Genomic DNA, 27,837 nt, shown 5'->3' on the forward strand with positions numbered 1-27,837 from the left:
GGGGTGGGGCCTAGTGACGCGTAGACGAGCCCTTAAATTCAGCCGAGTATACATTATGCTCATTAATAATACATCTCCCCAATGTTACAAAATGGCCTTAGTAATCTTAGGGGTATATTTACTAAAGTGTGAGTTTTCTTTAGAAGTGAAGATGTTGCCCATAACAACCAATCAGATTTTAGCTATTATCTTCAAGAAGCAGCTAGATAAATGTTAAGTGGAATCTGATTGATTGCTATGGGCAACATCTCCACTTCTATAAAAAAAGAAAAAACCTCACACCTTAGTAAATATACCCCAAATACTCAATTTCTTACATTTTCCGTGAAACAGAATGCCAGGATTACAGCTATTTTTCTTTAATCTATTGCAAAAATACAGCACCATTCTTAAAATGCTTAAAATATTGTTTTAGCATTGATAGAACTGAAATAGAGATACTTGCAAACCATCTTATTTAACTGTATATTTGAGATTGTTAAAGAAAACAAATGAGTGGGAAGTCAGTGGAACGTTTTGTTTATAGCGCTGCTTTCCACTACTGGATAAAACAATCATTCTGCCACAGTACTGCTGTCTAGAGTAATTTGCCACTCATAGTATGAAGAAAATGGCCTGCATGGGGGAAAGTTGGTCACTATTTGCAATCTGTAGAAGTCAAATAATTAGAAGTCCATGAAAAAAAGGACTATAATCGCATTCCAGTGGACAATAGAAGTGTATGCCTTACTCCAGACACGTCGCAGGCATATCCATGTGCAACAAACACTGTCGCTATTAGTCATCAATTGAACTACAAAAACTGTAGAAACAGCTTCCCGTCTCTCACACACTAAATTGTTCCACAACTCTCAGAATAAAACACACAATCTATGCCCGAGTGATGAATTACTGATCAGTGTCTACAGAACATTTGTGAAGCGATTCACCTCTGCCAGCACTGCCACTATGATCAAACGGCAATGGCATCTACCACATAACAACCAGGGCTTTCCCAAGTGCATGTGCTTCTCTTCTCCAGTCTGTATGCATTCACAATTGCATGAACATGTGCCTAATATAATTGGCCTACGTCAGACCTCCTCTGTCCCTTTTACCTTCCAGACGCATGCAGGAGTAGCAGGATCATGCAAATTCTGAATAGGCACATAACCATGTGCCCATTGATTTGGGGCGGGCACGTACTGAGCAAATAATACACTTTGCTAATTATTATTATTTATTATTATCCTTTATTTATATGGTGCCACAAGGGTTCCGCAGCGCCCAATTACAGAATACATAAACAAATAATCAAACAGGAAAACAGCAACTTACAGTTGATGACAGTATAGGACAAGTACAGGGTAAATAAACATATTTACATCAGCAGATGACACTGGAATAAGTATCAGGTGGCAGAAGACTGCTGGATGTGGTGCAGTTGAAGATTATTAAAATGGCCAATGGCCTTATAGTTCTCTATAGGCCCTATAATGCACGGCCTCCTTGTAGCACCAAAGACTACTTGTTTGATGAAAAATATGCCATTGTCCACTCTGCTCATACACTTATTTTCCCATAAAGCAGTGTAACAATTGACAGCCTTGTCTACATTTACTGCTACAAATTCCTGAGAAAACAGCAACCAGCCATGTTTCTCCTACCCAGGTGCTATGGAATAATGGAATGTGTTCCTGCCAAATAGCTCGCAACTATACAGCATGCGCTAAAAATAATGAACTGTGAAATCCCTTTATTTATACAAAAGAGTATTATGCAGATTTTCTAAAGAGCACTAAGCCTTAGCTCACATTTAATCCTATTAATTTGCATTGGAATTATGGCATGCAAAAGGATAAGTGTAATTTCCAAATACTTTTTATTCTGTTCATTTATTTTATACTAACCATTCACCTGCTGAGCACAACACTGCCGTTCCCACCACCAAACATGGCACCTTTCCAAACGTAGAAATCGCCTCTCCAACTCACAGCCCATAAAGTTAATTCAGTCACATTGGGAGGAAGGATGGTGGTCAGCGTAATAGAAACTGACTTGTGATTTCTCTACATAATAAATTAGTAGTTTGTTTTTAAAAAGTGGCTTTATTTGGTCTATAATTCTCTAATTATCTATAATCCATTGACTACAGTACTTTTATTATTTATGTTTACCTGGTGTATCTGGAATTCCAAACATTGCTTACATAATAACAGAACTTGGGGAATAACAAACATACTTTTAACATAAATAATTTATTAATAAACAAAGCATCTGAAATCAGAATAAAGTACTATAGTTAAACTGTTTAAGTCACTGTAAACGTAAAACTAATTACTGCCTTTTAGAGCCATATTACTAATATTAAAAACAGGATTTACCTAAAGTTGAAAATCAGCCTTCAGCGCTGTAATTACAGACTGCCTGCAATATTTATTTTTAATAAAAAAAGATCTGCACGCTAAACATTAGGCACAATTCCTCTTCTCCTACCAGGTGGTACAGTACATTCGTATTATATTGCAGATTACTGATCGAGTTCCCCATTCACAGCAATGGAACCAGCTAATACAGAGAAGAGAGATGGCCGGTCCAAGGTGCTAGTTACCTGGGACAAACCCTGCTTGGAAAATGTTGTCTTTGCTGACTTCTCTTGTGCATGTGGAGGGGCGGAGGGAGGCCAGCAGACAGTGGGATGTTTAAAAGGAAATTTACAATCATTTCCTCTCTGGTTTGGTTACAAATCAACAACATCCTGTTCTTTTGTTGAAGCTCAGGGGCGCCTGCCAGACTGGGAAACGAACACACTTAAAGAGACAGTACACGAAGCAATTTCACAGCAGTAGGATTGGCATTCTAAAATATATAATGGTATTATACAGGACTTAGTCATTGGTACATAGCTACATGACAAGGCGTACGGTATAAAATAATTTTTTTTAGCAAAATAGCTTGTATACAGACCAAACAGAAAAGTGATAATTCCCCACCCCCTCCCGAAATAATCACTGAAATTATATTTATTAAGATGAAACAATTAAAAAGTAGAGATCAATGGCAACCACTTAACTGACTTTCCCTTCAAAAGTGTTAACAACATCGTTTTTTAAAATGTATTTTATTTAATAAAGTTGAAAAAGTATTTTTAAAAATATTTAAACATTATATTATGAACATCTGCAGAACGGATCTCCTCATCAAAAATGGGGGGATAGGGTGGGACGGCGCAGTTGTGTGAAATCTGACCATGCCAGTTAAGTGGTTAAATCACCACTACCATTTATTACTCTTGTGTCTATAAAGGACTGTACATAAAGAATGAATTTATACATTATTTTATGTCACAATTTGTTCTAAACACAACATGTAAATAGATGAGGAAAGAGTAAATTTAACTCTATGGGGTACATTTACTAAGCAACTACTATTATTATTATTATTATTATTATTACTAATATAAGCTGCCACCGTCCAGCAGTTCTGACTGCGGAATTTAAAACAGCAATTACATTAAATGCAAAAACAGGAGTGTTTTGCCTTTAATATTATTGCCCTTGTAAATCCTGTGGCCAGAATTTAGCTGCTGAGCAGAACTTAGTAGATAATAGATATGCCACTTTATGTGCATAGAGGTTCATGAGCAAAGGAAATATAAGCAGCCCCAGCCAGCAAGCTAATGATAAAAGGCTGAAGGACAATATGCATATCAGTTTGCATGTGTTAAATCATTTAAATATATGAACTATGTTATTAAAAAAATACTCAATTATCTCAATTATCAGTAATGCTGCTTGGCACACTAAGTATATAGTCCATCACTAAGAATGGCAGCAATCCCACGCCATACTTACCTGTGGGTACTATGGGAAAGAGTGGCAGTAATAATTAGAGATGAGCGGGTTCGGTTTCTTTGAATCCGAACCCGCACGAACTTCACTTTTTTTTTCACGGGTCCGAGCGACTCGGATCTTCCCGCCTTGCTCGGTTAACCCGAGCGCGCCCGAACGTCATCATGACGCTGTCGGATTCTCGCGAGACTCGGATTCTATATAAGGAGCCGCGCGTCGCCGCCATTTTCACACGTGCATTGAGATTGATAGGGAGAGGACGTGGCTGGCGTCCTCTCCATTAGAATAGATTAGAAGAGAGAGAGAGAGAGAGAGATTGTGCAGACAGAGTTTACCACAGTGACCAGTGCAGTTGTTGTTAAGTTAACTTTTATTTAATATATCCGTTCTCTGCTATATCCGTTCTCTGCCTGAAAAAAACGATACACAGCAGTCACACAGTGTGACTCAGTCTGTGTGCACTCAGCTCAGCCCAGTGTGCTGCACATCAATGTATAAAAGCTTATAATAATTGTGGGGGAGACTGGGGAGCACTGCAGGTTGTTATAGCAGGAGCCAGGAGTACATAATATTATATTAATTTAAAATTAAACAGTGCACACTTTTGCTGCAGGAGTGCCACTGCGACTAGTGGTGACCAGTGCCTGACCACCAGTATAGTAGTATATTGTTGTATACTATCTCTTTATCAACCAGTCTATATTAGCAGCAGACACAGTACAGTGCGGTAGTTCACGGCTGTGGCTACCTCTGTGTCGGCAGTCGGCACTCGGCAGGCAGTCCGTCCATCCATAATTGTATAATTATATACCACCTAACCGAGGTATTTTTTTTTCTTTCTTTATACCGTCGTCATAGTCATACTAGTTGTTACGAGTATACTACTATCTCTTTATCAACCAGTGTACAGTGCGGTAGTTCACGGCTGTGGCTACCTCTGTGTCGGCAGTCGGCAGGCAGTCCGTCCATCCATAATTGTATTATTATAATATATACCACCTAACCGTGGTTTTTTTTTCATTCTTTATACCGTCATAGTGTCATACTAGTTGTTACGAGTATACTACTATCTCTTTATCAACCAGTGTACAGTGCGGTAGTTCACGGCTGTGGCTACCTCTGTGTCGGCAGTCGGCAGGCAGTCCGTCCATCCATAATTGTATTATAATATATACCACCTAACCGTGGTTTTTTTTTCATTCTTTATACCGTCATAGTGTCATACTAGTTGTTACGAGTATACTACTATCTCTTTATCAACCAGTGTACAGTGCGGTAGTTCACGGCTGTGGCTACCTCTGTGTCGGCAGTCGGCAGGCAGTCCGTCCATCCATAATTGTATTATAATATATACCACCTAACCGTGGTTTTTTTTTCATTCTTTATACCGTCATAGTCAGTCATACTAGTTGTTACGAGTATACTACTATCTCTTTATCAACCAGTGTACAGTGCGGTAGTTCACGGCTGTGGCTACCTCTGTGTCGGCAGTCGGCAGGCAGTCCGTCCATCCATAATTGTATTATAATATATACCACCTAACCGTGGTTTTTTTTTCATTCTTTATACCGTCATAGTGTCATACTAGTTGTTACGAGTATACTACTATCTCTTTATCAACCAGTGTACAGTGCGGTAGTTCACGGCTGTGGCTACCTCTGTGTCGGCAGTCGGCAGGCAGTCCGTCCATCCATAATTGTATTATAATATATACCACCTAACCGTGGTTTTTTTTTCATTCTTTATACCGTCATAGTGTCATACTAGTTGTTACGAGTATACTACTATCTCTTTATCAACCAGTGTACAGTGCGGTAGTTCACGGCTGTGGCTACCTCTGTGTCGGCAGTCGGCAGGCAGTCCGTCCATCCATAATTGTATTATAATATATACCACCTAACCGTGGTTTTTTTTTCATTCTTTATACCGTCATAGTGTCATACTAGTTGTTACGAGTATACTACTATCTCTTTATCAACCAGTGTACAGTGCGGTAGTTCACGGCTGTGGCTACCTCTGTGTCGGCAGTCGGCAGGCAGTCCGTCCATCCATAATTGTATTATAATATATACCACCTAACCGTGGTTTTTTTTTCATTCTTTATACCGTCATAGTCAGTCATACTAGTTGTTACGAGTATACTACTATCTCTTTATCAACCAGTGTACAGTGCGGTAGTTCACGGCTGTGGCTACCTCTGTGTCGGCACTCGGCAGGCAGTCCGTCCATCCATAATTGTATTATAATATATACCACCTAACCGTGTTTTTTTTTTCATTCTTTATACCGTCATAGTGTCATACTAGTTGTTACGAGTATACTACTATCTCTTTATCAACCAGTGTACAGTGCGGTAGTTCACGGCTGTGGCTACCTCTGTGTCGGCAGTCGGCAGGCAGTCCGTCCATCCATAATTGTATTATAATATATACCACCTAACCGTGGTTTTTTTTTCATTCTTTATACCGTCATAGTGTCATACTAGTTGTTACGAGTATACTACTATCTCTTTATCAACCAGTGTACAGTGCGGTAGTTCACGGCTGTGGCTACCTCTGTGTCGGCAGTCGGCAGGCAGTCCGTCCATCCATAATTGTATTATAATATATACCACCTAACCGTGGTTTTTTTTTCATTCTTTATACCGTCATAGTCAGTCATACTAGTTGTTACGAGTATACTACTATCTCTTTATCAACCAGTGTACAGTGCGGTAGTTCACGGCTGTGGCTACCTCTGTGTCGGAACTCGGCAGGCAGTCCGTCCATCCATAATTGTATTACAATATATACCACCTAACCGTGGTTTTTTTTTCATTCTTTATACCGTCATAGTCAGTCATACTAGTTGTTACGAGTATACTACTATCTCTTTATCAACCAGTGTACAGTGCGGTAGTTCACGGCTGTGGCTACCTCTGTGTCGGCACTCGGCAGGCAGTCCGTCCATCCATAATTGTATTACAATATATACCACCTAACCGTGGTTTTTTTATACCACCTAACCGTGGCAGTCCGTCCATAATTGTATACTAGTATCCAATCCATCCATCTCCATTGTTTACCTGAGGTGCCTTTTAGTTCTGCCTATAAAATATGGAGAACAAAAAAGTTGAGGTTCCAAAATTAGGGAAAGATCAAGATCCACTTCCACCTCGTGCTGAAGCTGCTGCCACTAGTCATGGCCGAGACGATGAAATGCCAGCAACGTCGTCTGCCAAGGCCGATGCCCAATGTCATAGTACAGAGCATGTCAAATCCAAAACACCAAATATCAGTAAAAAGCCTCTTTTTTTCTTTGCGTCATGTGCTGTTTGGGGAGGGTTTTTTGGAAGGGACATCCTGCGTGACACTGCAGTGCCTCTCCTAGATGGGCCCGGTGTTTGTGTCGGCCACTAGGGTCGCTAATCTTACTCACACAGCTACCTCATTGCGCCTCTTTTTTTCTTTGCGTCATGTGCTGTTTGGGGAGGGTTTTTTGGAAGGGACATCCTGCGTGACACTGCAGTGCCACTCCTAGATGGGCCCGGTGTTTGTGTCGGCCACTAGGGTCGCTTATCTTACTCACACAGCGACCTCGGTGCAAATTTTAGGACTAAAAATAATATTGTGAGGTGTGAGGTATTCAGAATAGACTGAAAATGAGTGTAAATTATGGTTTTTGAGGTTAATAATACTTTGGGATCAAAATGACCCCCAAATTCTATGATTTAAGCTGTTTTTTAGTGTTTTTGGAAAAAAACACCCGAATCCAAAACACACCCGAATCCGACAAAAATAATTCGGTGAGGTTTTGCCAAAACGCGTTCGAACCCAAAACACGGCCGCGGAACCGAACCCAAAACCAAAACACAAAACCCGAAAAATTTCAGGCGCTCATCTCTAGTAATAATATCAAATAAAAGTACCTTTTAAATCTTGCATGCCAACATGCCACAATAACCAGGGGTCTGGGACTCCAGGTCGACACCAAAAAGGTCGACACACCTTAGGTCGACATGAACAAATTCGACATGGAAAAAGGTCGACATGAGTTTTTTATGTTTTTTGGGTGTTGTCTTCTCTGTACAGTGACAGGGAACCCCAATTAGTGCACCGCGTCCCCTCGCATGGCTCGCTTCACTCGCCATGCTTCGGGCAAGGTGCCTCGCTGCGCTCGGCACAGATTACCGTTCCCAATCGTAGTCCACGTGGATCATAAAGTATGAAAAAGTTCAAAAAATGGAAAAAAAAGTGAAAAACTCATGTTGACCTTTTTCCATGTCGACCTAAGGTGTGTTGACCATTTGGTGTCAACCTAAGGTGTTTCGACCTTTTTTGTGTCGACATGGAGTCCGGATACCATCACCAGACCATACCAATACATACATAGACTGTTAAAATGTCAGCTACTTATGTCTTATCACCTTATTATTTTGAATATAAATAAAAATGATTGGAATACATACGTATTCCCGGCAGATGGAATGCCGGCTATCAATATCACAAATACAGCTTTTTTATTAGTATTTTTCAGCAGCTGACTCTGACCTATAGTGTTGGGATAGATAGCTCTGCAGTCAGTGCGGTCATGTAAGGGTTACATGAGACTAGGTAAATAAGATACTGCAGAAGGAAAGGAGGTACAGGTAATTAGAGCTTGTCCAGGGAGATGACACTTGGAAGTAATTTGCATGGGAAAAGAATGGTGAACATCATACAAACTTCTTTGTAAGCAGGGAGAGGATTTTAAGCGATCACTACAATCGCAGCAGCCCTCCTAGCTGCTCCCATTTGGTCTCTCGGTTTGCTCATTGTGGCTTGTGCTAATCTGGTTGAAGGTCATTAGGAAGCATTTTCCCATGCTTTATGGTAAAGCACAACAGCATGAAACTGACAACAGCTTTGTGTCCAGTCTGAAGCATTCTGTGTTGCAATAAATGTGTACAGACTAGCCAGGGTAGGCTGCCAGGGTAGACAGGTGGGCACACACAAGGGGAGGTGAAAGAAGGGTCACAGACAGGAAAAGGACAAGGGGTAGAGGACATAGACAGGACCAGCCATGGAGGGGGTGGAGAGATACAGACAATATAGAGATGTTAAGGGAAAGAAGACAAACAGCTGAAAAAGTAGAGATGGTTAATACCCTTACCATCTGGGTTAAAAATAGAGGACAGGAGCATAACGTTTTCATCAATATCACTTTTTTAAATATATTCTCTTTTCTATTGACTGTATAATGTGTCTCTTGTACATTTGTGTATAATTACGTTGGGTTACTCTTTCCTCACAGCACCAATGCCACCCTTATTTTGCTCCATACCCCATCCTCATTCCCTTATTAATAGTGTTCCATAAAAAAAATCAATTAAATATCTTTTTTTTATTAAACAAATAGAATTTCCCTTTGAAGAACAGATAAGACAATACACTTTAGCAGTTATGATTGGAAACCTAACATTGGAATACAGATAATTACCTGCAGATTCTTTACTACAATGTTGAGTAACCTCACATGGCTAGATTCAACCTGCAACCATATATACTTATCATGTACGTTATTGCCTGCCATGTTATTATATGTAATATTATTATCGTTTTCAATACTGCAATGCTACAGGGTTTTTTCACCACTGTGTTTTCCTCTCCGTTCATCTGCATCACCCGTTTATACCCCTGATTATAATCCACTTCGTATCAGCTCAGCCAACCATGATGGTACTACATCTATGGGGGTAATTCCAAGTTGATCGCAGCAGGAAATTTTTTAGCAGTTGGGCAAAACCATGTGCACTGCAGGGGGGCAGATATAACATGTGCAGAAAGAGTTAGATTTGGGTGGGTTATTTTATTTCTGTGCAGGGTAAATACTTGCTGCTTTATTTTTACACTGCAAATTAGATTGCAGATTGAACACACCACACCCAAATCTAACTCTCTCTGCACATGTTAAATCTGCCTCCCCTGCAGTGCACATGGTTTTGCCCAACTGCTAACCAAATTCCTGCTGCGATCAACTTGGAATTACCCCCTATGTCCAATAACAGTGACATAACAGGCAGAGAAGAGCTGTGGGGGGTGGGGGGGAATAGCTGGGGCAGGGTGGTACTAGAATACTTTCTGTCTGTGAAATACCTGCATAAGAGAGCTCTGCAAACATAATAAAATCTACCTTAATTAGAATTTTCGCATTTTAACCTTAAACATTATATTGTATATTCTGTAAAGACAAAATAGTTAACAAATACACAAGACAAAAAGCTGGATTGAGATTTTCAGCATGTAATAGTACACGAACCACCAATGAAAGTCGATTTATAGTTGTGCAGCAGATTTTGGTGCATTTAATGCAAAAATCTCGCTGTATTTCAAAGGAAAAGTTGTGATGATCACCCGTTCTTCTAGTGGTGTTCTTGTGTGCAGCCAGTTTGTTTACAGATCTGCTTATTAGCCCTTGTATGGCTGCTGTAAAACTAGCAACACAGAGCAACACTGTGCATTCAATCAAATTGACAAACATTGCAATCCCTGGGAAATTTGGTCACCATACTCTTTTAGACACTTCTAGTTGACTGGTGGAAATTGGCTTGCTCATATGTGCTGTTGGCTGACAAGCCACTGTGATCACCAGCAAAGGGAATTTTCAGCTCATTTAATTTAAATAATTAAAGTTCTGATTGTCCAGGATAATTGTTCCAAGTGCCACCACATTCTGTATTTAGCTTAATAGGGTGTTTTATCAGAGTGTTTTATCAGAGTGTAAGTCTAAGGGGGACATTTACTAAGCAGTGATAAGAGCAGAGAAGTGAGCCAGCGGAGAAGTTGCCCCATCAACCAATCAGCAGCTCTGTATCATTTTATAGTATGCAAATTATAGATATTGCTTCAGTGCTGATTAGTTGCCATGGGCAAATTCTCCACTGCCTTACTTCTCCGCTCTTATCACTGCTTAGTAAATGTCTCCCTAACTGACAATATAAGCATTTGTAGCTATGTAATAGGGATAGCCTTTGGAAACTAATGGTTTTCAACCTTTCATGACCTGATTTGATGGAATTGTTATTTCAGATCAATGGAGGATTTTTAACGATTGCCACCTTACTATTCTTCTTTCTGGTGGCTGTGGATGGAATACATACTGGAGACCAGCAGATGGGACGCCGGCTGTCACTATACTGATAGCGGCATCCCGTCAGCCAGAATCCTATCTGCAAGGCCCCTTGCAGGCTTGCCACACTTTGAGCCCAGTGGCGAGGTTATGTTACCACTTGGGTGGTGGCAGGAACCCACCACCTGAGTGGGAATACCGGGCTGTGGTTGGGATTCCGACTGCCGGCATTTCCCCGCCTGTCGGGATTCCGGTGCCTGTATCCTGAATGTCGGGATACAGACAGGCAGTATATTAACCGCATTCCCTTTTGACACGAGGATGGATACTCTATAGCATACTGTAGCTCAACTACACATACGCACTACATAATTATTAATGGTTAACCATTGAAGTTACCTTGCAATGGCTATATGTGATTGCAAGACATGCAGAGATGGCCATTCCTACTATGTAACTCTAGCCAGATTGTATCATTGTACTGCCAAAACCATCGTGCTGCCATCGTGCTGGCCAAAACCATTCATATAAAATCTGAACAGAAGTAAAATGTTCACATTATTCTCTATTTGATATAGCTGCTCTCCAGTCAGTTGTGCCCATTGGTTGAAATCACAATGAGCTGGAAGATGAGCTATTGTGCAGTTCTTTTGATATTGATGCTCATTTAGTAAATGGTAAAAAACCTTTTTGGACACAGCTATATTTAGCTGGGGTTATTGACAATGGAAAAAGTAATGTGATTAAGGATCTGTTTTACTTTGGTTTAAATGTATTAACTAATTTGATCACTTGCACATCAAAATGCTGCAGGAGGTCTATTGTCAGGATGTTGATCACTGTAGACTTTAACCCACTGCTGTCAAGACTTGTAATTAATGTAGTATATAACACTGTCACTATTATTTCATACACTCACCAGTAATAATTTACAGTATATGTGTGAAGACAGCTGATATGTGCGTAATATGTGATTTTTTTTCAGGTATTTTTACACATTGGACTGAACATATCCTATTTACTGTATTGTTTAAACAATATAAAAAAATAGTGATCTGTATGATGGAGTTTTACAAAAAAACAGTAGAACTCCTTTGCTACTGCTCCTTTGGCATTGCTATTTTTACCTCCATATCTCTCACTGGGCAGGATGCATCAAGCATTGCATTTTCAATGTGATGCATCCCACCATTCGTTTATTAATGCCACATGCATGAAGAGTTTATCAAAGGACATCTCTACTGATGAGAGCTGTCCTTTGCGGTATGGGGACTTCCAAGTTTATGACCCGGGAGTTCTTCTGTGTATGTGCCGTATGATGCGCTCGCTGTGGGGGGTACTGGGAGTGATCCGATTGGATTCCTCTCAGATGGCATTACTCATTGGGTCCAAGCTCCGGAATGTATCACTGCATTTTCTGAGGTTTGACCGCATAACAGCATTTGATGCATCCTGCCCACTGTCCCCTCCATATCTCCCACTGTCCCTTCCATAGCTCTCACTGTCCCTTCCATATCTCCCACTGTCCCTTTTATATCTCTCACTGTCCCTTTCATATCTCTCACTGTCCGTTCCATATCTCCCACTGTCCCTTCCATATCTCCCACTGTCTCTTCCATAACTCTCACTGTCCCTTCCATAGCTCTCACTGTCCCTTCCATATCTCCCACTGTACCTTCCATATCTCCCACTGTACCTTCCATATCTCCCACTGTCCCCTCCATATCTCCCACTGTCCCCTCCATAGCTCTCACTGTCCCTTCCATAGCTCTCACTGTACATTCCATATCTCCCACTGTCCCTTCCATATCTCTCACTGTCCCTTCCATAGCTCTCACTGTACATTCCATATCTCCCACTGTCCCTTCCATATCTCTCACTGTCCCTTGCATAGCTCTCACTGTCCCTTCCATATCTCCCACTGTCCCTTCCATATCTCTCACTGTCCCCTCCATATTTCCCACTGTCCCTTCCATATCTCTCACTGTCCCTTCCATATCTCCCAGTCCCTTCCATATCTCTCACTGTCCCCTCCATATCTCCCACTGTCCCTTCCATATCTCTCACTGTCCCCTCCATATCTCCCACTGTCCCTTCCATATCTCCCACTGTCCCTTCCATATCTCTCACTGTCCCTTCCATATCTCTCTGTCCCTTCCATATCTCTCACTGTCAGTTCCTTTTCTCTCACTACCTCTTCATATTTCTCACTACTCCGTACATAGCTCTAACTGTCCCTTCTATTTCTCTTACTGCCCCTTCCATATCTCTCACTGTCCCCTCCATACCTCTCATTGCCAGTTCCATATCTCTCACTGCACCTCCATATTCCTTCTATATCTCGCACTGCCCCTTCATATAGTCCCTTCCATATCTCTCACTGCCCCTTCTATATCTCGCACTGCCCCTTCTATATCTTGCACTGCCTCTTCTATATCTCTCACTGCCCCTTCTATATTTCGCACTGCCCCTTCCATATCTCTCACTGCCCCTTCCATATCTCTCACTGCCCCTTCTATATCTCGCACTGTCCCTTCCATATCTCTCACTGTCCCTACTGTCCCTTCCATATCTCTCACTGTCCCTTCCATATCTCAGTCCCTTCCATATCTCTCACTGTCCCTTCCATATCTCTCACTGTCAGTTCCTTTTCTCTCACTACCTCTTCATATTTCTCACTACTCCGTCCATAGCTCTAACTGTCCCTTCTATTTCTCTTACTGCCCCTTCCATACCTCTCACTGTCCCCTCCATACCTCTCATTGCCAGTTCCATATCTCTCACTGCACCTCCATATCCCTTCTATATCTCGCACTGCCCCTTCATATAGTCCCTTCCATATCTCGCACTGCCCCTTCTATATCTCGCACTGCCCCTTTCTTATCTCGCACTGTCCCCTCCATACCTCTCATTGTCAGTTCCATATCTCTCACTGCACCTCCATATCCCTTCTATATCTCTCACTGTCCCCTCCATATCTCTCATTGTCAGTTCCATATCTCTCACTGCACCTCCATATCCATTCTATATCTCTCACTGCCCCTTCTATATCCATCACTGCCCTTAAATATCTCTCACTGCCCCTCCCAGTGGCGTAAGTTCTCCCCCAAGCCAAAACATTCTCTGGCGTTCCCCCCCCCATCCCCCCAATAATTGTCATTAGTAAAGCAAAAAAGGGGCATGGCCTTGCTGAAATGGGCGTGGCTTTGCATAAAGGTGCGTGACATTGCAGGAAAAGACTACCTTATACCCCAGTTTGGCAACCTGCACGCCCAGGGGTTGGACACCACAGGGGAAAAAAATTGTCCTGATTCATGCACCTTACATTATTTGTAATTTTTCCTCCTTATAGTAATGCCCAGTATACATTATGCCACATACTGCAATGGCCCTTATACTTTATGCCACACACAATAATGCCCATGACACAATATGCCACACACCATAATGCCCCGACACATTATGCCACACACCGTAATGCCTGTGACACATTATGACACGCATCGCAATGCCCGTTATACATTATGCTACACACTGCAATGCCCGATACATTATAGCACATACAATGCCTGTGACACATTATGACACACACCGCAATGTCCGTGTTACATTATGTCACACACTGCAATGTCCGTGATACATTATGCCACACACTGCAATGACCCTGAGACATTATACCACATACCACAATGCCCTTGATATAGTATACCAAACACCGTAATGCCTGTGACACATACCGCAATGCCCGTTGTACCCTATGCCACACACCGCAATGCCCGTTATACATTATGCCACACACTGCAATGCCCCTGAGACATTATACCACATACCACAATGCCCGTGATATAGTATGCCACACACCGTAATGCCTGTGACACATTATGACACACACCGCAATGTCCGTGATACATTATGCCACACACTGCAATGCCCATTACACTTTAAGTCCTACAGTAAGGCTTCTAATTACTTTTAAATTACCTGCTCGTTGCCAGGGGTTTCATGCTCTTGGTTCCATGCACGGTGCCAGGGGTTTTCATGCTCAGGGTGTCATGCTCGTTGCCAGGGGTTTCATGCGGTAGGTGTTATGCTTGTTGACAGAGGTATCATGTGCTGGGTTTCAAGCTTGTTGCCAGGGGGTAATATTCGTTGCCAGGGGTTTCATGCACTGGGTGTCATGCTCATTGCTAGGGGGTAATGCTTGTTGCCAGGGATTTCATGAGCTGGGTGTTGTGCTTGTAACCAGTGGGTAATGCTTGTTGCTAGGGCTGTGTTCCCAGTGCCACATATGCCCCCAGTGCCAGATATTCCCCCACAGTGCCAGGTACACATATGCCCCCAGTGCCCCATATGCCCCCCCAGTGCCAGCTACACACATACCCCAAGTGCCAAATATGCCCCCCCTCCAGTGCCAGGTACACATATACCCCCCAGTGCCAAATATGCTCCCCCACTGCCAAATATGCCCCCCCCCCAGTGCCAAATATGCTCCCCCCGGTGCCAAATATGCTCCACCCGAGTGCCAAATATGCCCGCCCCCAGTGCAAATATGCCCCCTCGGTGCCAACTATGCCCCCCCAGTGCCAACTATGCCCCCCCCCCGGTGCCAGGTTCACCCCTCCGGGCTCCCCCGCAGCTGTGCGTTTTGTGAAGGAGGACACGGAGGGCATAGCGCGCGCCTCTCCTGTGTGTCTCTCCTGTGTCCCTCGGCGTGTCTATCAAATGAAGTGCCGGTTCGTGAGCCAATCAGAGCTCACGAACAGGCACTTCATTTAATAGACACGCCGCTGCCGCCGGAGACCCAGGAGGGACACACAGGAGAGGCGCGCGCTGTGCCCACCGTGTCCTCCTTCACAAAACATCCTCAATCAGTGGCGGAGGGGGCGCCCCCGCAGCCCTGCACGCCTCCAAGCAACCGCAGTGGCTGCGGCCCCCTAGTTACGCCACTGGCCCCTTCATATTTCATTGCCCCTTCCATATCTCACACTGCCCCTTCCATATCTCTCACTGCCCCTCCATATTTCATTGCCCATTCCATATCTCTCACTGCCCCTTCCATATTCTATTGCCCATTCCATATCTCTCACTGCCCCTTCCATATCTCTCACTGCCCCTTTCATATCTCTCACTGCCCCTTCCATATCTCTCACTGCCCTTCATATTTCATTGCCCATTCCATATCTCTCACTGCCCATTCCATATCTCTCACTGCCCCTTCCATATCTCTCATTGCCCCTTCCATATCTCTCACTGCCCCTTTCATATCCCTTACTATCATTTTTGTCACAAGGATTTCTGAAATTTTTCAGCATTTGGTAGTGCACCATAAACCATAACTGACAGGTCCTCTGGACACAGGCACCTGTCATTAACAATTCAAGCTAGGTGTCAATAAGCAGGTCAGCAGGTTTACTTACACACAGTAACTTCACCTATACTCATACCTATGGGTGTAACCACATATACTGTATATACATTTATATATTATATTCCTAAATCCTTATTAGGCGATATCATGACATTACCTGTGTAATAGTAAGTTGTCTATAATACGTTCCAGTTTCATGCAGTCCCATTGTAGTCTAGTTTAGCCTAAGCTGTTGCCCTTTATATTAACTATACTATTATTATTATAACGTTATTGCAAGGTTATACATTAGAATTGCTGTTAGAAAAGCTCCAGAAATTACAATTTCATATAAGCAGCATGAAGCTAAAATTCACTTTTACACACACTTTTCTCAGCTTTCATGATTATCTAATTTCTCCTCCATAATCCATCAAAACAATTAAGGACACATCCTGTAGATAGCCAAGTGTTCTGCTAGTTTGGCCTGAAATATACATATGGAGGTCCACAAATTGACTAAAAGAGGTTGGCCTGTGATTGCATGTACATTCCAGGTTAAACGTCAGCCAGTCACATTTGCCAGCTATAGTGATCAAAATTCAACCAATCTTGATTGGATTTTAATTGAGTAAAATGATCATTTTGGGTCAACACAAAACACAGTTCAAAACGTCAGCTGACTCCATGAAAAGTTTCAATAATTGAAACATCTGCACAATCCAAAGCAGTTTATATGAACCTTCAAAAGTGGTTAGCATGCACAAAATGTCAATACAGAGGGGGTGATTCACTTTTTTTTTTTTTGGGTGCCTAAATAATGGGTGCCCATCAGAGCAATTCAATTGTGGCTCTGATTGGGCGCCATCTACAGTGTCTTAAATAATGGGTGCCCATCAGAGCAATTCAATTGCGGGAAAAGTCCCGTTTGGGTACCCAAACGGCACAATTTTTGCCCATTTCTGTTCGCCACCTCAGAAGGCAGTGAAAAGAAACGTCGGCACCAGCGGTGATAGTGTCCGAACGACAGAACAATTGAATCGCCCACAATAGTGGCCAGAAAAACAATTGAATCTCCCAGAGGTCATTCTGAATAGGCTGACATAAGCATAAGCCTTAATATATAGTAACTTTGATTTTCTATATGCTATTGCTGTCTCACTCTGTGATAAAACTGATGACATACGCAAGGCGCCCTCACCAATGCACTACCAAAGAGAAATATCACATCATTCAAGACCATCTTTATACTCCTTTCAAACAGTTTAAAGTATAACCGAACCCTGGTGCAGGACCCTGAGCCTGGTTTTACAACCCCAAGCTTAAACATTGGGTGCAGAAGATAAACGCTATCCCAGCTAATCTTTGCACACCTCGCCTCAGGTATTAGCCAGGCTGACCACAGCCTCCTCCTAGGGCACTATATCCTACTGGTATTGCTTTCTGTCTGCTTCTGAGCCTTTAGAAACATCCCCCGTTCAGCACCAATGGGAAACAGACCTTCAGCATACATTTACCCCTAAACAGTGGGAATCAGAATTAGCTTTATTGGCCAGGTATACTTCGTATACTAGGAATTTGTCTTCGGTTTGCTATACAACAGCCAAGTAGGTAACAGATAAGCAAGTAAAGTCATACAGATAGGAATACTGTAGGGACGCAAGTGAGTTACATGTACGTACAGTCAGTCAATGTTCAGGAGTTCAGCAGATGGACCGCTTAGGGAAAGAAACTTTTGAGGCTTCTGGTGGACCCCGTGGGGATGGCCCTGTAACGCCTACCTGAAGTAAGCAAGTTAAACATGCTGTGGTTGGGGTGTAGCTCTATTTATCTTTCCTTCTTTTCCTCATCAAAGTACACTATCAACACCAAAATGCATATCAAACTTTTAAATAGACTTTATCTGACCCCGCCAGTCTTCACAGAAAATGTCCGACAAGCTCCAAGTTCTGTTGGTGACTGTTTTTATATCTGCTAGAGCTATCATTGCTCAGTCATCCTCTCCACATCCCTCTACTAAAGTTATTATAAAAACCCAATTTTATTATGGTATGGAGACTCAAGAGGCCCCATACTCCATTGCTTACTCCTCTCCTTTTGTGAAATGGTTCCCTTGGCACTTGTATGTAATGGAAAGCAAGGGTGCACCTGCTAAGATTCCATATTAGAGCTGCCCTTCCCCTTCATATAACTTGAATAATCTCCTGCTTCTGAACACAACACTTGAACTAATAAGGGCCCTACACACTTGCCGATGCATTCAATTTTGACGATGATCGATCATCGTCCAAATTGACTTACATTGCAAAGTGATGGAGAACCAACGATGAATGACCACGGGGCCGCGCATCGTTTATTGTTGGTGCATACACACTGAGTGATATAAACGATTTCTCGCTCATTACTGAACAAGATCGTTCATATCACCCGCACACATGGGCAAGTGTGTAGGGCCCATTACAGTAATTCACCTGAATGGGTACGCTCTCCTGTCCATATGCATTCTGTAAGTTGTCCACGACACCCATAGAGTGGGAATAGAACATGTGGCGAGCGCAGCAAGCCACCGAGCCTGCAGCATGGAAAGCACAGTGAGCCCGCAAGGGGCTTTGTTGTGCTCGCCACCTTGCTGGCATTCTGGCGGCCGGGATCCCGGCGTCAGTATGCTGAGCGTCGGGAACCCGGCCGCCGGTCAAGCATATCCAATGCGTCTCCATGTTTCATGTGTTCAGAATGCTGTATGCTATAAGTGCCTTTACTCCACCCCCCCCACACACACACACATACTATGCATGTATCCCCACCCAACACCATTTTTTTCTTTGTTCTGTACCCCTATTTTCATGCATAATCAACAAAAATGAATGTTAAAGTATGCCTGATCCCTAGCAACCATATCAGTTGTGATGCCATTACCCTGATCTGCCATTATTTGCATTTGTAATTGGAGCCATATACATGAGGGCAAATAATGAACATATACAACATATTCATATATTGATGCTACGTGGATTACAATTACAAGTACGTGGATTACAAATAATAACAGGACACTGGATTTAGGTGAGTATAATTTTATTTTCAGGTACCCCGGATTCCGAGACGTCGACAGATGGAGATGTGGACACAGTCGTCGTGTGAACATACGTAAGTATGTGTGTGTCGGCATGTATGTAATAAAGTTTTACTTTCACGGTGTGCGTGTCCTGTTTTTATTTGGGTATTTTTTGCAGAAGAACTACAGGTACCAGCGGGCCCGTTTTACCCCCGCATGCTGGTACTTGTGGTTCTCCAAGTACCAGCTTGCGGGGAGGCTTGCTGGGACTTGTAGTTCTTCTGCAAAAAAACAATATTCTTTGATTTTGCACAAGGCTATCAGCCCCCCATCCGCAGCCCTTGGATGGGGGGGACAGCCTCGGGCTTCACCCTTGGCCCTTGGGTGGCTGGAGGGAGGGGACCCCACTCCTCCAGGGTACCCCGGCCTGGGTTGACTGGTTGGGTATTTAATGTCACGGCCGCAGGGACCGGTATAAAAGTGTCCCCCGGCTGTGGCATTATCTCCCCAGCTAGTGGAGCCCGGTGCTGGTTCAAAAAATAACGGGGACCCCTACGCTTTTTGTCCCCCGTATTTTTTGCACCAGGACCGGACGCAGAGCCCGGTGCTGGTTCTAAAAATACGGGGGATCCCCAGTCAATTTTTTCCCCGTATTTTTACAACCAGGACCGGCTCAAAGAGCCCGAGGCTGGTTATGCTTAGGAGGGGGGACCCCACGCATTTTTTTTTTCAGAATTTTAACCCATTCCCGCCCCTTCCCACTGAAAACCATGCTCTCTCAATTTTAGTCAGTTAAAAAAAAATATTATTTTAAAAAATATATAAGTAATAGTTGTGTCTCCTAATAGACAAACCGAGTACCTAATCCCTTCTAATATAAATAGATATGCTATTAGCAATAAAAAAAAAACACAAAAAAAAACATGTTTTAATTTTTTTTTATTAGATTCCGCCAGCAAAGTGAGGCGGAATGAAATAGACGAATTTACTGTCGAAAAGCACTGTTGTCGAATCGACATTTTTCAATTGAATATACTTTTGTCGAAAAGCCGCATTTTTACCATTGCAGACAAGTCGAATTTGTCACCTGTCGAATTTCAAAAAGTCGAATCTGAAAAGTCATTTTTTTTGTCGAAAAGTACTGTATTGCATTGTCAAATCATTTTTTTGTGTCGAAAATGCCCCGTTTTTCGACATTTGCGGCAATTCGACCGCAATTGCATATACCCCTATGTGACTTAACATTTAGATGCAGCATATGTCCCACTGAATGCAAAGTAAATGCTGGCTTTCTAGTACAATACAAATGTGATCAGCCAGTTTTGCCCCAAGCTGTGAGAGGAGAGCTGGAAAGTGCACACTGCCAGGAATTAATCTGGGCTGTTTTGCTTCCGGAACAGAACAGGAATGTAGTTGAGCTCGGAAGTGTTAGAAAGGTGCTTGTATTGATCTATTGTGTAATGGCTTAACCTCCGGAGCATGTTACATTAACCTCTTCTCTGATAGAAACACGCAATGATGTACTATAGATTTTGACTGTCCTTCAGCTATTTATTCAAATTATAACACTCATTTTAATCATCTTCTATCCTTCACTGTGTCACATAAGCCTACACATGATGCAAACTCAAACACTTAGGCTAATGACTACAAGGCTTATGTTGAACATGTGAAGGTTCAGCTTCTTTTGGTAAAATTATTATGTGGTAGTGAAAACAGTCTAAAGGAACAGTCAAATATTCCCTTCACAGAAATACAGACACGCAACAATCACCTATAAATGACATTAAAAAACTGAAACATACCTTCTGTTTAGCATATTAGACATGTATCAGTAAACTATATGGGAATCAATTATTCTGCACTGTCCTTTAGGTAAAATTATATGTACTCCAAAAACTGATGAACTCTAATGCAACGGTGTCCCCAGTGGCTAAAGTAAAAAAACAAGTCTAATGCTCCCAGCCATCGTGAATCAACTAAATTTCAATGGTTCAATAGTGAAAAAAAATATATGAGTTACTACATTAACAAAAAAAAAAAATATATAATACTATAAATTATTATTACAAATGCTTGCTTGCGCTTCTCAGGTGGTGCTACTGATCTGAATATGTTTGACGGGTGCGGTATGGAAGGTAGATAGTAACTAGGTTGACAGTGTCTAGGTCGACCACTATTGGTCGACAGTAACTAGGTCAACAGGGTCTCTCGGTCGACATGGTCAAAAGGTCGACATGAGTTTATGTTTTTTTGTGTCGTTTCCCTTCGGGTAAGGTGCCTCGCTTCGCTTGGCACAGATTACTATTCCAATCGTAGTCCACATGGATCGTTAAGTATGGAAAAGGTCAAAAAAAGAAACAATCGTGAAAAACTCATGTTGACCATTTGACCTGTCGACCTAGAACATGTCGACCTAGAGACCCTGTTGACCTAGTTACTGTCGACCAATAGTGGTCGACCTAGATAGTGTCGACCTAGAGACCGGATCCCATGTTTGACACCCTCTCATGTGCAGAGAAGTTAAGTTCTGCCTTTTTTCTTGTAGCCAACAAGACAGTTTATTGATAATGACGGCAAATGTAATGCTTTCCTTTTATGATGCAGGTATGCCGCCACTACTGTCCTTGAAACTGATCTGACTGCCATTTTTGCTGCAACATAATTATCCATTCGACAAATGCGGCTAGTGGCACAGTTTTTGGACAATGCCGCCTTAGTGGCTTTATCAGTCCATAATAGACATGAGCACCTTGTTTTATCTAGTGAGAAAAGTCATACAAGGAATATTGCTTTGTACGCAAATCATTTTGCAGTAAGTAGTCTATATACGTAAAGTTAGCCAGATATTGGCCCTCATTCCGAGTTGATCGCACGGAGCAACTTTTTGCTGCTCGTGCGATCAACTAGACGCGGCCTGTGGGGGAGTGTATTTTAACATAGCAAGGCTGCGATCGCTTGTGCAGCCCTGCTATGCTGAAAAAGTTTTGTGTAAAACAAGACTAGCTCTGCAGTTACTTACCCTGTGCGATGGATCCAGCGATGAAGGTCCCGGAACTGACGTCAGGCATACGCCCCTCCAAACGCCTGGACACGCCTGCGTTCGGATCTCCATGCCCGGAAAACGGTGAGTTGACGCCCCGGAACACCTTTCTCCTGTCAATCTTCTTGCGATCGCCGCTGCGACCGCTTTCTTCGTAAGGGGCATCGATGCCCGGCGACGGGCGTCACTGGGCAACGACGCGCCTGCGCAGTTCTGACCCATTTGCACCGCTGCGATGTACCACAGCGTGAGAACGGGTCAGAATGACCCCCATTATGCAGACTCCGTATATAAACAGAAAACTGGATGAAAAGTTGATCAAAATAAAACAAATAAAAAATGAATAGGCCGAACACGCAGAATTAGGACTTTATATTATTTAAAGGCAACATGATGAATTTCTGATATCGGTACCCTGCAAATTTCTCTAATAAAGTATAAAAGTTTATATAAAAAATTAAATAATCTTTGTGTTTGAAATTAAAAGTATGAAAAAGTCAAATATAGAAACTTACTTTATGTGTGTGTGTGTGTGTGTGTGTGTGTGTGTGTGTGTGTATTATTATTATCCTTTATTTATATGGTGCCACAAGGGATCTGCAGCGCCCAATTACAGAGTACATAAACAAATAATAAAAACAGGAAAACAGCGACTTACAGTTGAAGACAATATAGGACAAGTACAGGGTAAATAAACATAGCTACAGCAGTAGGCGACACTGACATAAGTATCAGGGTGGCAGAAAACCACGGGATTTGGTGCAGTCGAAGACTATTAAAGTAAGAAAACTATAAGCACATGAGGGAAGAGGGCCCTACTCCAGAGAGCTTACAATCTAAAGGGGAGGGGCAGACAGACAGGGGTGACACAGATGGGGTACATAGAGAGCGTGGAACAGAGGGTTAGGATGAGATTTGGCTGGGTTTGGTAAAGAAGTGGGTCTTAAGAGCCTGTCTGAAGTTTTGTGGAGAGGTGGAGAGTCTGAGGGGGAGAGGTAGGGAATTCCAGAGAAATGGAGCAGCATGTGAAAAATCTTGGAGGTAGGAGTGGGAGGAAGTAATCAGTTCACAGGAGAGGTATTACACACAAATATTCATTGTATACAATAGTGCATTCCGTCGCATTTGGGCAGCACGGACAGTGTAATGGTTAACATTACTGCCTCATATCACTGATGTCATCGGTTCAATTCCCACTATGGATTTAATTGTGTGGAGTTTGTATATTCTCCCCGTGCTTGTGTGGGTTTTCTCCGAGTTCCAACAATAATACTGGTAGGTTATATGGCTCAAAACAAAAATTAACCCTAGCATGAATGTGTGTGTGTACATGTGGTAGGGAATATAGAGTGTAAGCTCCACTGGGGCAAGGACTGATGTGAACAGCCAAATATTCTCTGTAAAGCACTGCAGAATATGTGTCCGTTATGTAAGTAACTGGTTATAATAATAAATAGCATATATGGAAGCAGTTACAAAAAGTTCCATGGCACATGATATGCAGCTATGTGTACAAACTCTATTTTATTTTTTGTAAGGAAAACAAGACATAATTAATCTATAGAACAGAAATAACATCATTTTTCCTAATGGTAAATATTATTGTACGAGTAGAAGTCTACACGGTTCCATGGCTGTTTACATTCTAAAACTGCGCTCAATCTTATCAGTTTGGTTGCATAACTGACCTTCAACAAACCAAACGTGACTTGTTTCCTATACACGATAAGATACATTTTAACATTGACATATGCCAACCCATTTAACAGTAACCGGTTTCAGAGCCATGCAGCCCTACAGGGCCAATGCTAAAAGTTTAATCAAATGCCAGATTGTATCAGAGTCCAGACTGCAGATCAGCAACTAACCTTAAGCGGATGTTAATAAATGAAAATGCCTATGTCTGGGGGAGGGATGTTGACACAGACTCTCCAACATCCTAAACATTTACTAAATATTTCATAGGAACATTGAGCTCTGTTCTCTGTTGTTACATAATAGTAACTGTAGCGCTGCCAGCTGTCTCTTATCTACAGAGAAAACATTCTCAGCAAGCACAGCAGGTGACATTAGCCAATAGCTGCCCTTCATTAGAAATCATTAAGAGGGGTTAAAATTGTCACAAACCTCACTGGTCTTTCATATGGTATGATTGCACGCCTATACTATAATATATGTAGCAGTGCAATATATGTCTGCGTGGAAGCATGGTACATGCAACACCCAGGCGAAGATCTCCATGTTAAATTGATGTACTATGAATACTATACCAGGAATTAAGGTGCTTGACATTTTATGACTGCAGTTCCTTCCAATGATGTTACAGGCAGGATGTTTCATATGCTTAGAATGAAAATTTCCCCCATTGTGAATATTTTGCCTAAACTGTTCAAATGAAGCTCTTACAGCGTTTGCATAGATAAGTAACACATGTAGGAAGTCACATGCCCATTATCATCATTTTATTACCAAAGCCCCATTAGCACTCCATGTGCTAGGACAAAGTGATTGGTTTCCCTGAAAATTGATCATAGTGAGCGGACCATATTACTACTGTACATGAATGGGGCCATCAACTTATCAGCATTGCATGTGGCCTCCTAATATTCAGCCAGCCAAGCCCCAAAGAGAATATGTGTTATTTGGCCCATCAGTTGTGTAGCCAAATTGTCCATTACAATATACACAGTAGATATGAAACTGTTATGTTTAGGTTTCAGTTTATTTCTGCAGCAAAAGCAGTATGAGAAGTCACATGTGTACTAGTGTATGAGAGCTCACACGTGTACTAGTGTATGAGAATTCACACGTGTACTAGTGTATGAGAATTCACACGCGTACTAGTGTATGAGAGCTCCCACGCGTACTAGTGCATGAGAGCTCCCACGCGTACTAGTGCATGAGAGCTCCCACGCGTACTAGTGTATGAGAGCTCACACGTGTACTAGTGTATGAGAGCTCCCACGCGTACTAGTGTATGAGAGCTCCCACGCGTACTAGTGTATGAGAACTCACACGCGTACTAGGGTATGAGAGCTCACACGCGTACTAGTGTATGAGAGCTCCCACGCGTACTAGGGTATGAGAACTCACACGCGTACTAGGGTATGAGAGCTCCCACGCGTACTAGGGTGTGAGAGCTCACACGCGTACTAGGGTATGAGAGCTCACACGCGTACTAGGGTATGAGAGCTCACACGCGTACTAGGGTATGAGAGCTCACACGCGTACTAGGGTATGAGAGCTCACACGCGTACTAGGGTATGAGAGCTCACACGCGTACTAGGGTATGAGAGCTCACATGCGTACTAGGGTATGAGAGCTCACACGTGTACTAGGGTATGAGAGCTCACACGTGTACTAGTGTATGAGAGCTCACACGTGTACTAGTGTATGAGAGCTCCCACGCGTACTAGTGTATGAGAGCTCCCACGCGTACTAGTGTATGAGAATTCACACGCGTACTAGTGTATGAGAGCTCCCACGCGTACTAGTGTATGAGAGCTCCCACGCGTACTAGTGTATGAGAGCTCCCACGCGTACTAGTGTATGAGAGCTCCCACGCGTACTAGTGTATGAGAGCTCCCACGCGTACTAGTGTATGAGAGCTCCCACGCGTACTAGTGTATGAGAGCTCCCATGCGTACTAGTGTATGAGAGCTCTCACGCGTACTAGTGTATGAGAGCTCCCACGCGTACTAGTGTATGAGAGCTCCCACGCGTACTAGTGTATGAGAGCTCCCACGCGTACTAGTGTATGAGAGCTCCCACGCGTACTAGTGTATGAGAACTCACACGCGTACTAGGGTATGAGAGCTCACACGCGTACTAGGGTATGAGAGCTCACATGCGTACTAGGGTATGAGAGCTCCCACGCGTACTAGTGTATGAGAACTCACACGCGTACTAGGGTATGAGAGCTCACACGCGTACTAGGGTATGAGAGCTCACACGCGTACTAGGGTATGAGAGCTCCCACGCGTACTAGTGTATGAGAGCTCACACGTGTACTAGGGTATGAGAGCTCCCACGCGTACTAGGGTATGAGAGCTCCCACGCGTACTAGGGTATGAGAGCTCACACGTGTACTAGGGTATGAGAGCTCACACGTGTACTAGGGTATGAGAGCTCACACGTGTACTAGGGTATGAGAGCTCACACGTGTACTAGGGTATAAGAGCTCACATGAGAGCTCACACCTGTACTAATCCATGAAGATGTGAAAAAAGGATACTTGCAGTAGAACACCTATGATAGCAAATGTACAAACAATAATATTCTCTGTAAAGCGCTGTGAAATATGTGTGCACTATATAAATAACGGGTAATAAATAAAATAATGATATAACATGTAAATAAACCCATCCTAATAAAAGGGTATCTTTGCCTTTAACAATTTTAAAATTATGGCACTTCCACTCGCACTTTTACTAAAATGGCTGCAGCCTGTAAGTCATATCGATTATCCATGCCAGGGTTATGAACACGTGTAAATCTATCCTGGTGATGTACTTTTCATCCATTAACAAACGCCTGAAGAGCCCATTAAAAATTGGATGAATGGTTTTCCATGACTTCATTCTCATCATCGTGTTCTAAACATTTTGGAACAAGATATGACCTACTTCCAATGCATACTACTACACTTATTGGTAACACAAATAGCATGGAAACACATTAGAATCACTAAAATGCGTCTAAGGTGTGGATTCGTTTTTACGCATTTTACCATTTTTCCAGTGCGTGTGAGCCAGCAGCAAGAAGTGCCCATCTCATGTCTGCCTGCAGTTCTTTGGGGCACATTTTGAACTGCTGTGTTCTCTGGTTCAGGGTGTGCAATATCCTGGTCCTGTAGTAGGAAGAAGCATATGAATGAAAACTTACTGTAAAGGGAAAGAGATATCCCCGTTTATAGGCACTTTTACAGTAAATGTATTATGAAAGCAAAGACTTGTTTTACAAGTAAATACAGAATCCCGTCCAGAAGTGTGTCTTGCTCTCAGCAATAGCAAATGTCACCTCGCCCTGCATTTCCACATATAGTTTATTCCCATATAAAGGAAAACTTAAGTTTGATCTGGACAAAACTTCCCTTATATACTTTGCCGATATGTTATGTATGTACAGTGACATTTTAAGGACAAATTGAGGGAATTTACTGGGAATTTTGACATTCCAACAAAACATTTTAAATTTCAATTTAACTTTATTGGAACAGTCTCAAAAACACAGATAATTTCTCTTACATCAACAAAATTGTGCTTGTGCTTTAAGGTTTGCTAAAAGGCAATGTGGGACAGAGTGGCCATCACACAGACTGGCAAAAGGTGAAGACTTGGTACTTTCTATGGCATGCAAATGAATTTAATTGATAACAACCTGATCAGTACTCACAGGGGTGGATCTTTGGCAAGGTATGGAGTTAACAATCGGAGCCTGAATAAAGACGGAGCAGAGGTCACAAAAAAGTCTACCA

General features: G+C 42.5%; 1 long non-coding RNA gene across 1 annotated transcript; it reads right to left on the bottom strand.

Moving 5' to 3' along the window:
• Positions 1-1,259: 1,259 nt before the first annotated feature.
• Positions 1,260-27,798, bottom strand: LOC134935537 (uncharacterized). The gene is made up of 3 exons (XR_010180231.1): positions 27,756-27,798; positions 27,091-27,210; positions 1,260-2,765 (listed from the first exon to the last, which is right to left on the bottom strand). It is a non-coding gene; the product is annotated as an uncharacterized LOC134935537 (long non-coding RNA).
• Between the last annotated feature and the right edge of the window lie 39 nt (positions 27,799-27,837).

The sequence above is a fragment of the Pseudophryne corroboree genome, chromosome 6 (genome assembly GCF_028390025.1).
Source record: "Pseudophryne corroboree isolate aPseCor3 chromosome 6, aPseCor3.hap2, whole genome shotgun sequence".
In the NCBI taxonomy this organism is placed as follows: Eukaryota; Metazoa; Chordata; class Amphibia; order Anura; family Myobatrachidae; genus Pseudophryne; species Pseudophryne corroboree.